This window comes from Alexandromys fortis, unplaced genomic scaffold, assembly GCF_014885135.2.
Source record: "Alexandromys fortis isolate MF-2015 unplaced genomic scaffold, M_Fortis_MF-2015_v1.1 scaffold_26, whole genome shotgun sequence".
Taxonomy (NCBI): Eukaryota; Metazoa; Chordata; class Mammalia; order Rodentia; family Cricetidae; genus Alexandromys; species Alexandromys fortis.
In genome coordinates, this window is record NW_026067894.1 from 4,785,771 (window position 1) to 4,798,270 (window position 12,500).

At 50.6% G+C, this 12,500-nt stretch overlaps 1 long non-coding RNA gene across 1 annotated transcript in view; it reads left to right on the forward strand.

The window, feature by feature from the left end:
* LOC126509684 (uncharacterized) overlaps window positions 1-12,500 on the forward strand; it is a 31,185-nt gene that overhangs the window by 7,860 nt on the left and 10,825 nt on the right. Inside the window, exons 2-6 of the long non-coding RNA XR_007594228.1 lie at window positions 655-788; window positions 2,964-3,100; window positions 4,588-5,727; window positions 9,994-10,124; window positions 12,271-12,483. This is a non-coding gene — a long non-coding RNA (uncharacterized lncRNA). The remainder of the gene's footprint in view (window positions 1-654; window positions 789-2,963; window positions 3,101-4,587; window positions 5,728-9,993; window positions 10,125-12,270; window positions 12,484-12,500) is intronic.

The following is a 12,500-nucleotide window of genomic DNA, read 5'->3' on the forward strand; positions in this document are numbered from 1 at the left end:
CCTCTCTCTCTCTCTCTGGCAGCCCCATCACGCTCTGTGCTCTCTCTCTCTTTCTCTCTCTCTCCCCCCCTCCCTGGCAGCCCCATCTCTCTTTATAAATCCACGCAAACATTTTACGCAAGTGCTTCAAGCATTCATGCTGATTTGCAGCCTGCTCGCCCCCTGCCCTTTGTAATTTTATGCTCATTGTAAACTTTCCACGCTGGGCATATATTACTTTTATAATCTGGAACATTAAAAAAGCCAAAGACCACAAGAAATAAAGCAAAACCCACAAACACAGGATGAGGGCGCCCTGGCCAACTAGCAAGGCAGCAAAGAAAGGCTTTGGGGTTTGGCCGACCACAGACTCGGGCGGCGGCGTGAGCTGACGGCATGGAGTGGGCTCTGATTACAATCTGGTCCATGCTTTTGGGTGATTCCTCAGTTCCTGGTCTGAGAAAAGAAACGGGCCGTGCAAGCAGGCTCCTCTGGGCTCAACCTGAGGTGGCACCATAGCTGCTGTGAGCCCCACCTTGCGGGTCTTAGCACACCCACTCACTGCAGAACCGGTGTGACGATAAGCTCGCATGTGTCCTGAGCATTCGCTTTGTGCCAGGCAGGGGTCTCGGGGCATTTTATATGTTCATGCATTTAATCTTCCCACTAACCTAGGACATGGATACCCTGACAGTGTCATTTTTATGGGCCAAGCAACTGAAGTCCAGAGGGATGCAGTAACTTACCTGAGGTCACACAGCTCCACGAGCATCATAAACAATACCAGGAGGAACAAACTCTGTCACCAGGTAACCAAGAGCTAAAAGACAAAAACGCAACCTCACGTTCATTCATTCATTCTTCATTCAACAAACACAAGCTTTGCAAACACTCATTTATTCAATCATCTAGTCAATTCCTATCAGGCACCAGCTGTGTGCCAGGCCTGGTGGCAGGCACGGGGGCAACAGAACAAGGGAAAGTCCCTGGTGCAAGGGAGAGACAGAAGCTCTGAGACAACGATGGGTCCTGGACCACACTGAGTGGGGAGGGCAGTTCTATGAAGATCAGAGCAGGGGGTGGGCTGAACAGAGGGCTGGAAAGGACCGAGAGGTGCAAGGTAGGACATCAAGAAAGGCCACCAGGGAAGGTCTTTGGGATGACAGAGTGTGACAGAGTTTGGGGAAAGTGACTTGAACACACAGAGAGAGGGGGAGTTGTAGGTGCAGGTGGAGTTTGTGATCCCGGCATGGAAAATGACAGGCATTGTGGCCCTGAGGCCGGAGGGAGCCTGGCACAAGCTTGCAAAACACAGGAACAAGAAAGAGGATACTGGGTCTGGGAAAGAGCAAGTGGGAGAACGGCGATCAGCCTGGAGCAGGCAGAAGAGAGACAGGATCGCCAGGGACAGCTATGACATCGCCCAAGAAGCACTCACTTGAGACCATAGGGCATAAGATCAGATGTCCACATTTGAAAAACCACTGCGCTGAGGGACAGCACCATCAAGGGATGGAACAGGCCACCTGGGCCCAGGGACCAAGCCGCTGGAGCAGAGTGGATGGTAAGGGGTGCCGGAAGTCAGTATCTGTGACCAAGGCACTGCCTGCCAGATCTGCTGGTGGATAGATGCAGGTAGGAAGTGAAGGGGAAAGACGGGACAACACCATGGTTGGAAATGGATGACCTGGGTGTTATGGGCCTACAGGACTAGATAGGAGGGGCGGCAGACTCAAGAGTGCCATCTGCCTGGAAAGATGACGGGACACCTCTAAGAGGAACCATGAAATCTCAGGCAGAAAGCAGAGTGGGGCAGGGACGGACTAGGGTCAGCAGTGTGCAGGAGACGTTCCCTGCAAACTCAGAATAAAGGAGGTCACCTAGGGAGGGTGTGGCAGGTGCTGGAGCACAGGCAGAGCCCGGGAAAGGCGGCAGATAGAGCCTATAAGATGGTTAATAATGACTGTCACCTAGGAGTCGAAACTGGGCGTGTCTGTGAGGGAGTTTCTAGATTGAGCTAGTTGAGGTCGGAAGATGTGCTCTGAATGTAAGAAGCACCATCCCATGGTCCTGGGCCAAATAAAGAGGAGAGAGTGAGCTGAGTATGAGCATTCATTACTTTGTCTACCGGCCATGGACACTATGTAAGCAGCTAACTGCCTTACACTCATACCGCCATGACTGCCCACCGTGATGGACTGCGCACCCTCTAACTGAGAGTCGGAATAAACCCTCCCTTCCTTCTATTGCTTTTGTCAGAGCAATAAAACTCACAGTTAATACAGCCTGGGAGGTTGACATGTCCCAGGAATGTAGATATGTCCCAGGTATGTCAGCTTTATCCTTTTGAAAGGGAGGCAGACAACCATGGCCAGGGAGGGAGGCAAACAAGAACCTACGATGTCCTGGAACAAGACCTTTAGACAGGAAAGAGTCTGGTTTCAAAGCCGCCAAGAAGGAAGGGAAGAGGTGGGGAAGACCCATCCCCTTGGATTGTGGAAGCCACTTCCTAGAGGCATGTCCACTATCTCCAGGTCCCAAGCTTCCAGTTCAGTTTCATGAGGGACCCACTTCCCTCTGTGCACAGTCCCAAGAAGCCACTGGCCAGTTGCTAGGTACTCCCTGGTCTAGTCTACCAGACATAGGCTGTCCTGGCCAGACAGGGTGACCATGCATGGGGAGCTTTCTGGGACTCTGTCGCAATATCTCATCTCCCCCATACTCAATGTGATGGCTCCAGCCAGGAGCTCAGCCTGCCCTGTCTGAGATCACTGAGAGGACCACATATTCAGAGGAGCCATTGGTCTCCAGCAGTGTCACTTGTCACCAAGCGTGATCAGAAGCAGATCTGAGACCGTCTCTAGCTGCCTTTTCTTCCCCATCCTCCGTCTCCTGTCCCGCAGGACCCTCTGGCCTAGCCATCCCTCTTGCTCACGGATCTCTGGTCTTATCATTCCTGGTTGACCTCCTTCCTTTCTTTCTAGCTGTGCTGTCTCCCACTGTCTGCTGAGAAGCAATGGGAAGACTCACAAAGCTATAGTGAGAGACGGTGATGGTGACAGTGATGACCATAACGACAACCACAGTGGTGTTGACAGAGTCTGCGAGGGTGCTGATGATGGTAATGACCATGACTCTGTAGATGAATGCGGTCCCCTTGCCTCCTTCACCCTGACTGATCAGATGCAACTAGACGCTCTGGCCTTGACCTCAGCGGAGGGACAGCCACAGTGTTGCTTCTTAAGCACTCACTGAATGCATGGTCTGGGCCAGGCTCCTTCTACTCTGACTCCAGCGGTAGGAGACAGATGCTCTTTGTACACATACTTTACAGTTTGCAAAGGTTGAGTTACTAAGAGGAATGAATTGTGGGCCGGGGTTTAGAAACGGAGTGGAAGAGACTCAGGCTCCGGGAATGATGGGTAACAGCAGCGTCACCCCTGTCACCAGAAATGGGGAGCTGAGATTGCACCTTGTCTTAGGTGTGGGCAGGATGGGGCACACCCCTTTGAACTGTGCCTATGAGGAGCATTTGTGGGTCCCAGGCCTGTGGCACCTGATTTAGCAGCTAGAGAACGAAGAGGGAAGGAGGCGTGAGAGGTACCGTGTCTGCGTGTCCCCTGGGGGATGTGGCAGCCTTTGCATTTTTGTGGCATGAAGCGGAAATTTGAGATAATAAAGAAATGGGGGAAAGAGAGACAGAAATAAGAAAGAAAAAGCAAGGAAACAATAAACTGTTAGCATCTCACAGGCGCCAGGCTGGGCGAGGAAACCGCTAATGAGCCCCAGCTTCTAATTCAAACCAGACAGATAAAAGCCACGTGGTCCTGGTCCCAGTGAGCATGGAGTGCATCCCCACCCCACCCCCAAAGCCCAGGCTGAGGTGTTCTGCCCAGAGAAGAGCAACCTCAGCTGCTGTCTGCCTAGCCCTCCAGCAAGCCTGCTCTGCTCTAGAGATCTATAAAGACATGAACTTCAGCTCGCTTTCTCTAAATGCATATTAATTTGTTTAATCAACTTCCTTGTCTTTTGACTATTGGACCAGAAGTTCACCCTTCCAAGTACTCTGACTTCCTTGTAAAAATTTCAGAAGCAGGAGCCTAGGCAAACTACAGTTGGGAGTCCAGGGTTGGAACCCAGTGTCATCTGCACCCAACAGACAGAGAATTAACCTCTGTGTGCCTGGCTTAGTTTTCTCAATGCTCCCCAACTCATCCCTAGCAATGGTCTGCCTATTAGACTCACAACCAACACACAGCAGCTCGCTCTCCTCTCTCTCTCTCTCTCTCTCTCTCTCTCTCTCTCTCTCTGTGTGTGTGTGTGTGTGTGTGTGTTTGTCTCTCTCTGCCTCTGTATCACCCCTACCTGTGCACCCAATCATGAGTATCAAGGTCAACTCCACGTCTTGGTTGTGGGCATCACACCGCCAAGAGCATGGGGAGCAGCAGGATTTCCTCCACATTGAGATCTCATGTTTCTGAATAAATACCCATTTTCATATTCTGAAGCACCTCAATGTTGCTTACCACCTAGGTGCTCACCTGCATTCCCAGATGTTCCTCCTCCACGTCCTTGCTACAGTGGACTCTAACAACCCTGTTCCTGCAGGTACATCCAAAGGAGAGGAAGTCAGGCGTGACCCTCCCGTGTTCCCCGTACCTCTAGCCACAGTAACCCAGATCCAGACTCAACCTAGGGAATGACTGGATAGAGAAAATGGAGTATCGTTATAACCATTGTGCTGGTTAACACTGATATCAACTGGACGGGATCCCCTGGAATTCAGGACTGAATCAAAAGGATAGAATGGACTGAGCATCTGTCCCTCTGATTGTGGATGCGACGTGATCTGCTGCCTGGTGAACTGTGCCATCAAGTCGTGAGCCAGAGCAAACTCTTCCTTCTCATGCCGATTTTGCCACAGCAATAGGAAAAGGAGCAAATACACGCCCAACGGAATGTTATTCAGCCATAAAAAAGAATGAGATTCCCGCCATACGAGGCGGCGTGGAGGAGCCTGGCAGATGCTATGAAGTGAAATAAGCCAGGCACGGAAGAATAAAGACCAGCGCTGGCTCATTCCCGTGTGAAAGCTGAAGTTGCTCTCACGGAATCAGGGAGTGGAGTGTGGTCAGCAGGCCAGGAAGGGGGCGGGGCGAGGAGAATCAGGGAGACGGGCTGGTGAACAGGTTCAGAAATAGCTGGGAGGATTGCTTTCTAGCTAGCTATAGCACAGCTGGGCGACCACTGCCCACCACCCACGGGAGTTCACACTAGCTAGAAGACTTTGAAAACTCCCGACACAAGGGATAGAGGGTAGCAACAATGGGCATACCCGTTTCCTGGTGCGCCCACAGGTGTACCAACTAATCCTGACAGCCTACGTGAATATGCACAGGTAGAAGTGTCAATCAAAAAAACATATAAGGACCCGAAGAAAAAATATGTAAATTCGCGTTTAAAACACAAAGTGTGATGGAAGGGACAGAGGAAAGCACTGGTCTCAGAGCCGACTTCTTGCTCTGTGAGAGGTCACAGCCTCCTTCTGAGTGTCTAAGGAGGGTGGACACTGGTGCCTGCCTGCCTACCAGCCTGAAGGCTTAAAAGTCTGTGACTTTCCTGTCTTCTTATCGGGGACATCCTGCCGTCACCTCTCCGGGTCTCTGTGGGATGAAATCATGACCGTCTCTCCAGCACGGGAGGCACTGTTTCTTGCATTTCTGGTCTGCATAATCGACGCATTGCATTGTAAGTAAGAGACAGGAGAACTAAAGGGAAAAGAGACCGAAAGAAGAAAACTGATGTGGAGAAAAGAGCCAGCTTGGGGAATGGGGAGGAGGGGAGGACAATGGTGTGTCAAAAAGCAAAAGATTCTGGAAGAAGGAGGAGGGGAAGATGTAGGGTTTAGGGTGGGACAGGAGAATGCGCAGCTAGGAGGGGAGGAGCCAAGGCTGACTACTCTCTTCTTCTACCACACGGATTCCAGGGACCAAACTCAGGTCATTGGGCTTGGTGGCAAGCACATGTACCTCCTGAGCCATCTCCTGTCCCCTTCCCCAGGCTCACTCTGGACCACGAAGGAAGAATCTGAGAGTCAGAAGGAGCCCAGCCACAGGCCTGGGCTCATGACTCGTGACTATGGCGGGGGGGTGGGGGGGGTGTGCACTCTCTCAGAAGTCATCCACCCATCCCCCTCCCACAGCCCATCCAGAGTGCCGGCATTCATTCCCCCTTCCCTCCATACTGACCTGTGTTTGAATGCCAATGGTTCTAGAAGGTCACCAGTGGCTGGCAGCTCCAGGACCAAGTTGTCCAGGGAACAGTGAAAGTTCACAGACCCAAGGGCAATCAGGCCTTGGGTCATCAAGTGACAAAGCGGACACGAACAGGGAGGCATAGGATAAACAAGGGGGGAAAGTTTGCTCCCTATAACAGGTGGTATTTGAGGATGTCTGGGTCCGAGCAGAGGTATAGAAAGTATCCATCCAGGCCATGAAGGCTCCTTAAACCCTGGAGCAAAGGAAAACCATGGTATGGTCCACTCCACCAAACCCCTCTGTGCACGGGACCTGAGCAGGCCACTGACTGGTTGGTCTTGGGGATCGCACAGAGGTAGCTTGAGGTTGATTGGTTGGGATCAGGTCAGAGGCACTGCAGGCTGGTCAGGAAGATCTACGTGAGGGCAGGTCACTCAGTAAGGATCGTATCTAGCCTACTTGACAGGTGCCTTGTCCTCTCTTTTCTCTGGGGAAGAACGAATGCAGTAACATATGGGATATTATTTATTATTTTCAATGTGTTCTTTCTGAGATGGGAGCCTCACATAATCTAAGCTGATGACTTTGAATTCTGGATCCTTCTTGCTCCATCTCCCCAAAGCCGAGATTGCAGGCATGTACCACCACGCCTGGCTTTTAATGTGGTTTTTTTTTTTTTCCTAACCACATAACCTATCCTGCTATATTGCACACTCCTATGGTCTTTGTTTCAAGATCACACAATCACCATCATTATCTAATTCCAGAATATTTCATCACCCTGAAAATTTTATTCCTCCCTTATCTCAGCCTCTAGTGACTACTAACATCCTTTTTGTCTCTATGGTTTTATATATCCTGGGCATTTCAGATGACTGGAGTTGTGTGGTGTATGATGTTTTGTATCTAAGTCTTTTCACTTAGCAATGTTTCATGAGGTAACATGTGTGAGTACTCCATCCCTTTCATGGCTGTGTGATATCCGTGTGCTTATGTTGCAGTTTTCTCACTCCTTCATGTAGGATGATCTTGAGTGCACTTAAGCTTCAGACCCAATACTCAAGTGTTCTCTAGGGCCAGAGAGAACAGGCAAAGGAATTCCATTTAGAAAGAGGAGATGTACATAGCTTAAGGAGCTCATGGCCAATCCTACCCCTCCTGAATTCTGAACATTGAGAATGATTGCTACCTATAGTCCAAGTACTCTACCATGTTCAACCCAAACCACAGTTACCATGGCCCCAGCAGAACTCATGGGAGTGGGTCAGTAGGCATGGTGTGAGTGGTCAACCAACAGTTGGGTAGAACGAATAGATGGAGGGAGGGAGGGAGGGAGGGAGGGAGGGTTGCAAGTGTGAGTGAGCAGATCAAAGGAATGAAGAGCAGAGAAGGCGGATGGATAGAAAGGGATGGGTGGCCTAAGGGTTGGTAGCTAAGTGACAGTGGCTGTGTGGATGACTAAATGCCTGACTGGGATGATGAATGGGTAGCTGAATGGATGGGTAAAAACATGGATGAGTGGGCGGACAGATGGATTGGTGATGCATGTGTGATTGGAAAATTAGGAAGGTAAATGGGTAAATTATTGGGAAGGTAGATTATTAATATTACAGATATGTGGATGGATGGATGGATGGATGGATGGATGGATGGATGGTGGAAGACTGGGAAGATGGATGGACAGATTATTGGGAAGATGTATGGATAGATGGATAAATGAATGATTAAATGGTGGATGGATGGATGGATGGATGGATGGATGGATGGATGGATGTGGAGATGAGTGGGAAATGAATGGATGGATGAATGGGTGGGTGGATAAAATGGGTGGATGAATGGGTGGGTAAGCAAACATATGGATGGTTGAACTGATGAGTCAATTAGAGGATGGGGTTTGTGCTACATCCTTGCCAAGCTCCACTGGACCTATGGGAGAGATGAACTGATGGACAGAGAATCCCAGCACAAGGCACAGAGCCAAGGGGTCCGTTACTCAGGTGGTGACTCTTAAATAGTGGGAGGAAGTAATCTTTAATCCTTGGATTTCAGACTGAAAGGGCCCCACTGCACTCAGCTCTGGAGTTTAGTCCAGTGCTTAGCAGCTTAATCTCGCTGTTGACTGAAGGAATGGCTTCAAGGAGTGAGGAGTTTGTTTCCCATCCAGTGTGTGAACTAAGAACATGACACTCATTTTGTAAATGAGGGAAGTTGCCCAGCATGCCTATGGGCAGAGTGTGGAATCTCTGGAGCCTGGAAGCCCCACACTCTTCCCCACCCCTAGAAGACTTCCTGATTCTGTCAATCGGATGTGGAATTTCCAGCCCTTGAATTTCATGTTCTCTTCTCTAGGACAAGGAGGTGCCTGAACCTACCACATGTCTATTTGAGGGTGGAGTGTGTGTGTGTGTATGTGTGTGTGTGTGTGTGTGTGAGAGAGAGAGAGAGACAGAGAGAGAGAGACAGAGACAGAGACAGAGACACAAAGAGAGACAGACAGACAGGCAGAGACAGAGACAGGGGAGAGAGACAAAGAGACTATTGTGGGCCAATTTATAAATAAAGCTTTATTGGCACATGGCCAGGTTTAGTCATGAATGTCAATGGTGGCTGTTTTTAGGCTATAGTGCCAGAACAGAAGAGTTGCCTCAGAGGCTGAAGGCCTGCAAAACCCCAGACTTACTGTCGAGCTCCTCATGGAAAAATAGGGCTGATTTCCACTATGGAGAACTTTCCCCCAGGTCCTGATGGACGCCTCCTTCTGCTCTTTAGAAACCACTCCCAAGCCTACACAAAGATCTGATTATTATAGATCTGAGTGAGGCCTGAGCATCATCTTGCATGTTTATGACTTGTGTGTGTGTGTGTTCGTGTGCATGCATGTATGGGATGCACATATACATGTATGCGAGCATATGAGGTCAGAGGTTAACGTTGAGCGCCTTCCGCGATCACACAGCACCATATTATTTGATGCAGTGTTTCTCACTGAGCCCAGAGCTCACTGATTCAGTTAGCCCAGCTGGCCACTGAGCCACAGGGATGCTCGTGTCGCTGCCTCTCCAGAGCTGGGATTCCAGGAATGCACCACGGCTCTCAGCTTTGCATGTGGGTCTTAGGGATCTGAACTCCAGTCTCCACGCTTGTGCTGAGAAGACATTTTCTTAGCTAGCATTTCTTTTGCTGTGGTGAAACACCATGACCGAGGCAAGCTGGAAAAGAAGGGTTTATCTCACTCGTGTTTCAGTGTCATAGTCCGTCACTGAAGGAAGTGTGGGCGGGAACTCAAGGCAGGAACCCGGAAGCAGGAACTAAAGCAGAGACCATGGACAACGCTGCTTACTGGCCTGCTCTTCATGGGTTGCTTAGCTTGCTTTCTTATAGAGCCCAGGACCACCTGCCGAGGGGCAGAACCACCCACCATGGGCTGGGTCCCCCACATCAATCATCAATCAAGAAAATGTCTCCATAGAGTTGCATATGAGACATTTTCTCAGTTGAGGTTCCCTCCACTCAGATGGCGTTAGCCTGTGACAAATGATAAAAGGCTTGTCAGCACAAACACTACCAACTATAGGCCATCTCCCCAACTCCAGAATCTACATTCTATTTTGTTTTTTGAGACAGGTCTCACTTTGTAGCCCAGGCTGGCCTGGAACTCAGAGAGATCTGCCCGTCTCTGCCTTCTATGTTCTGAGATTAAAGGTGTGTGCCGCCACATCTGGCCCATGAAGATTAATGAAGAATCTTCTTTTTGAAGGTGTAAAGACTGTTCTTGATTGTCAATTTGACTACATCTGGGACTAACTAAAACCCCAAAACGGAGGGCACACCTGTGAGAGATTTCTGCTTAATTTCAAATGGGAAGATCTACGAATCCATATCTTTAAGGTAGGAAGACACACATTTAATCCAGATCTAATCTGGCTCGTGTCTTTTGCTGGAAGCCAATATAAGAATATGGAAGAAGGAAGCTTTTGCTTTTAGCCTGGTTGCCCTCACCTTTAGGCTAGCAAATCCATTCCTCCATCGGCGTTAGGGCCTACTTCTTTGGGATTCCGGGGTATAGTGAAGACCAGTTGAAACATCCAGCCTTGCTTGTGGATTGAGTAACTACTAGATTCTTGGACTTTCTAGTCACAGCAAGCTGTTGTTGGATTAGCTGGACCACAGCCTGTAAGTCATTCTAATAAATCCATATGTGTGTGTGTGTGTGTGTGTGTGTGTGTGTGTGTGTGTGTGTGAAGGGGGGGGGGGTAAATTCTGTTTCTCCAGAGAACCCTGACTAATACAGAAGGGTTCTTGGTGGTCCTGAGGCAGGATGCTCTGGTCTAGACTTTGAAACCTCCCAGACAGAGCAGGGATGGGATTCTGGCTCCACATCTGGGGCTCACATGTAGGCAGGTTGCTTAGCCGCTCTGACCTGAAGTGTCTTTATCCACGTGGGAAGAGCAATGCCTGCCAAGGGGCAGCTTAAATGAGACGATCTCTATGGGGTGTCCTCTGGGACCTGGCATAGACGGGTGCTCCCGATGGACAGTTCTGTCCTTACTACTTCTGGACATGTTCCCAGTTCTCCAAATCTCCCTAACCCCCGCCCCGCCAGCCCTCAGCTCACTTCAGCCCTGCAGGGAACCCAGCCTCCCATCTTTGATGACACCCTGGTCCCCAGGAAGGAGAAGAGTACAGCTGAGAAGCCTGGAGCCCTCAGTCACTTCGTCCTGCTTTACAAATTTACTCTCAAAATATTTGCTTTCCGAGGCCACTATTTGCCCAGGGCTGACGTCAGAGGAGGACAATCAACTCCCCACAAGTGCTTTCAAAGAGCAAGGTCAGCCTCACCCTGTCCCCTCCACAGTCCCCATTCCCTGGCTCCTCAGCCTAGTCTTCTGACCTAACCGCATGCCAGCCGGAGGGTGACTTAGCAGAACAAGTTGGCAGGAGACCAAAAGAAAGGCAGGGTTTGGTTCCAGCCTGTGGCTGACCAGCCAGCCAGCCCCGGGTCATCTGGTTTTCTTCCTGAGCCTCAGTGGCCCCTCTCTGCCCTAGACAGCATCTTCCCTAAGCTCTGAAGCCCCTCACCCTGCCAGGCACCACAGTTCCATGCCTCTGGGACACCCAGCGTCCCCAGGCTGGGGGACACCGGAAGTTCCCTGGCTCCCACTCTGTCCTTACCTCTCCACTGCTCTGCTAGTCCACAGCCATGAAGGTGGCACTGCCTTTCGCCCATCAAGGCAGAAGGTCAAGCTGACCACCTTAACACATAGTCTGTTACCCTGAATCCCTGGGGGAGCACTTCGGGGAGTCAGAACCACAGTCAAGCTTCCCCACACAGGCCAGAGCTCAGTTAAGCTGCAGATCAGCCACCTGTACCCCCTTGCCTGGCTGTGTTTCCCAGGAAGAATCCCACACAAATTCAAAGGCAGAGAGACCTGTGAGGGCGAGCCAGGAAGCCCTGACCTTATGGACGTGTGTGGCTATGTCAAGGACACGGGAAAGCAGTTGGGCAGCGATCCCATGCCTCCAAAGGACTCAGTAAGGGACACCCTGAAGTTCTTGGTGGAGAAGCTGGAGACGTGTCCCCCTAGCACACAGCAGTGGAGGCCAGGGGCTTGGACCCCGAAGGCTTGGAGCTTAGACTCCAGGCAGACCACCCAGTAGCTGCAGAACCGATAGAAAGCCACAGCCACACAGAACCTCAGTTTCCCCAACTGTGTGATGGAGTTGCTGTGGCAAGGTTTCAGAGACAACCCCTCTGTCTGAGGTAGTTTTAAGGACCTGGGGAACCCTTCACAAATGTTAGCCCCCATGCCGGAAAAGGATCAGACACACTAACTACAGCTTAGGGAACCCTGAGCTCAAGCACAGCGTCTCTTACCACAGGCCCACAGGGTAGACTTCACTGTCTCTATTCTACAGAGGTACAGAGACTCCAAGAGGTAAGTATTTGCCCCAGTTCCCCTCAAGTCAGCACACTGAACTCCAGGTCTTCTTTTACTCCTGGCCAAGTCTCTGATACATCCTCTCTCTGGTTCAGCTGGTACTGGCTCCATATGGCTCCTGTGGGTTCGTCCAGCAGTGTCCAGAAGTCGTCCAGGTTCTATTTCAGAACCTCTGAATCAGACATCATCAGGCGCGAGGACCCACTGGGCAAGCTCGGCAAGAACTGTGGGTAGACAGCGCCACCCAATGGTCACTGCAGCAGCGAGCGGTGCATTGACTTCTCAGTGGTCACTGGTGCCTGACACACGTGTGTATATATACTAA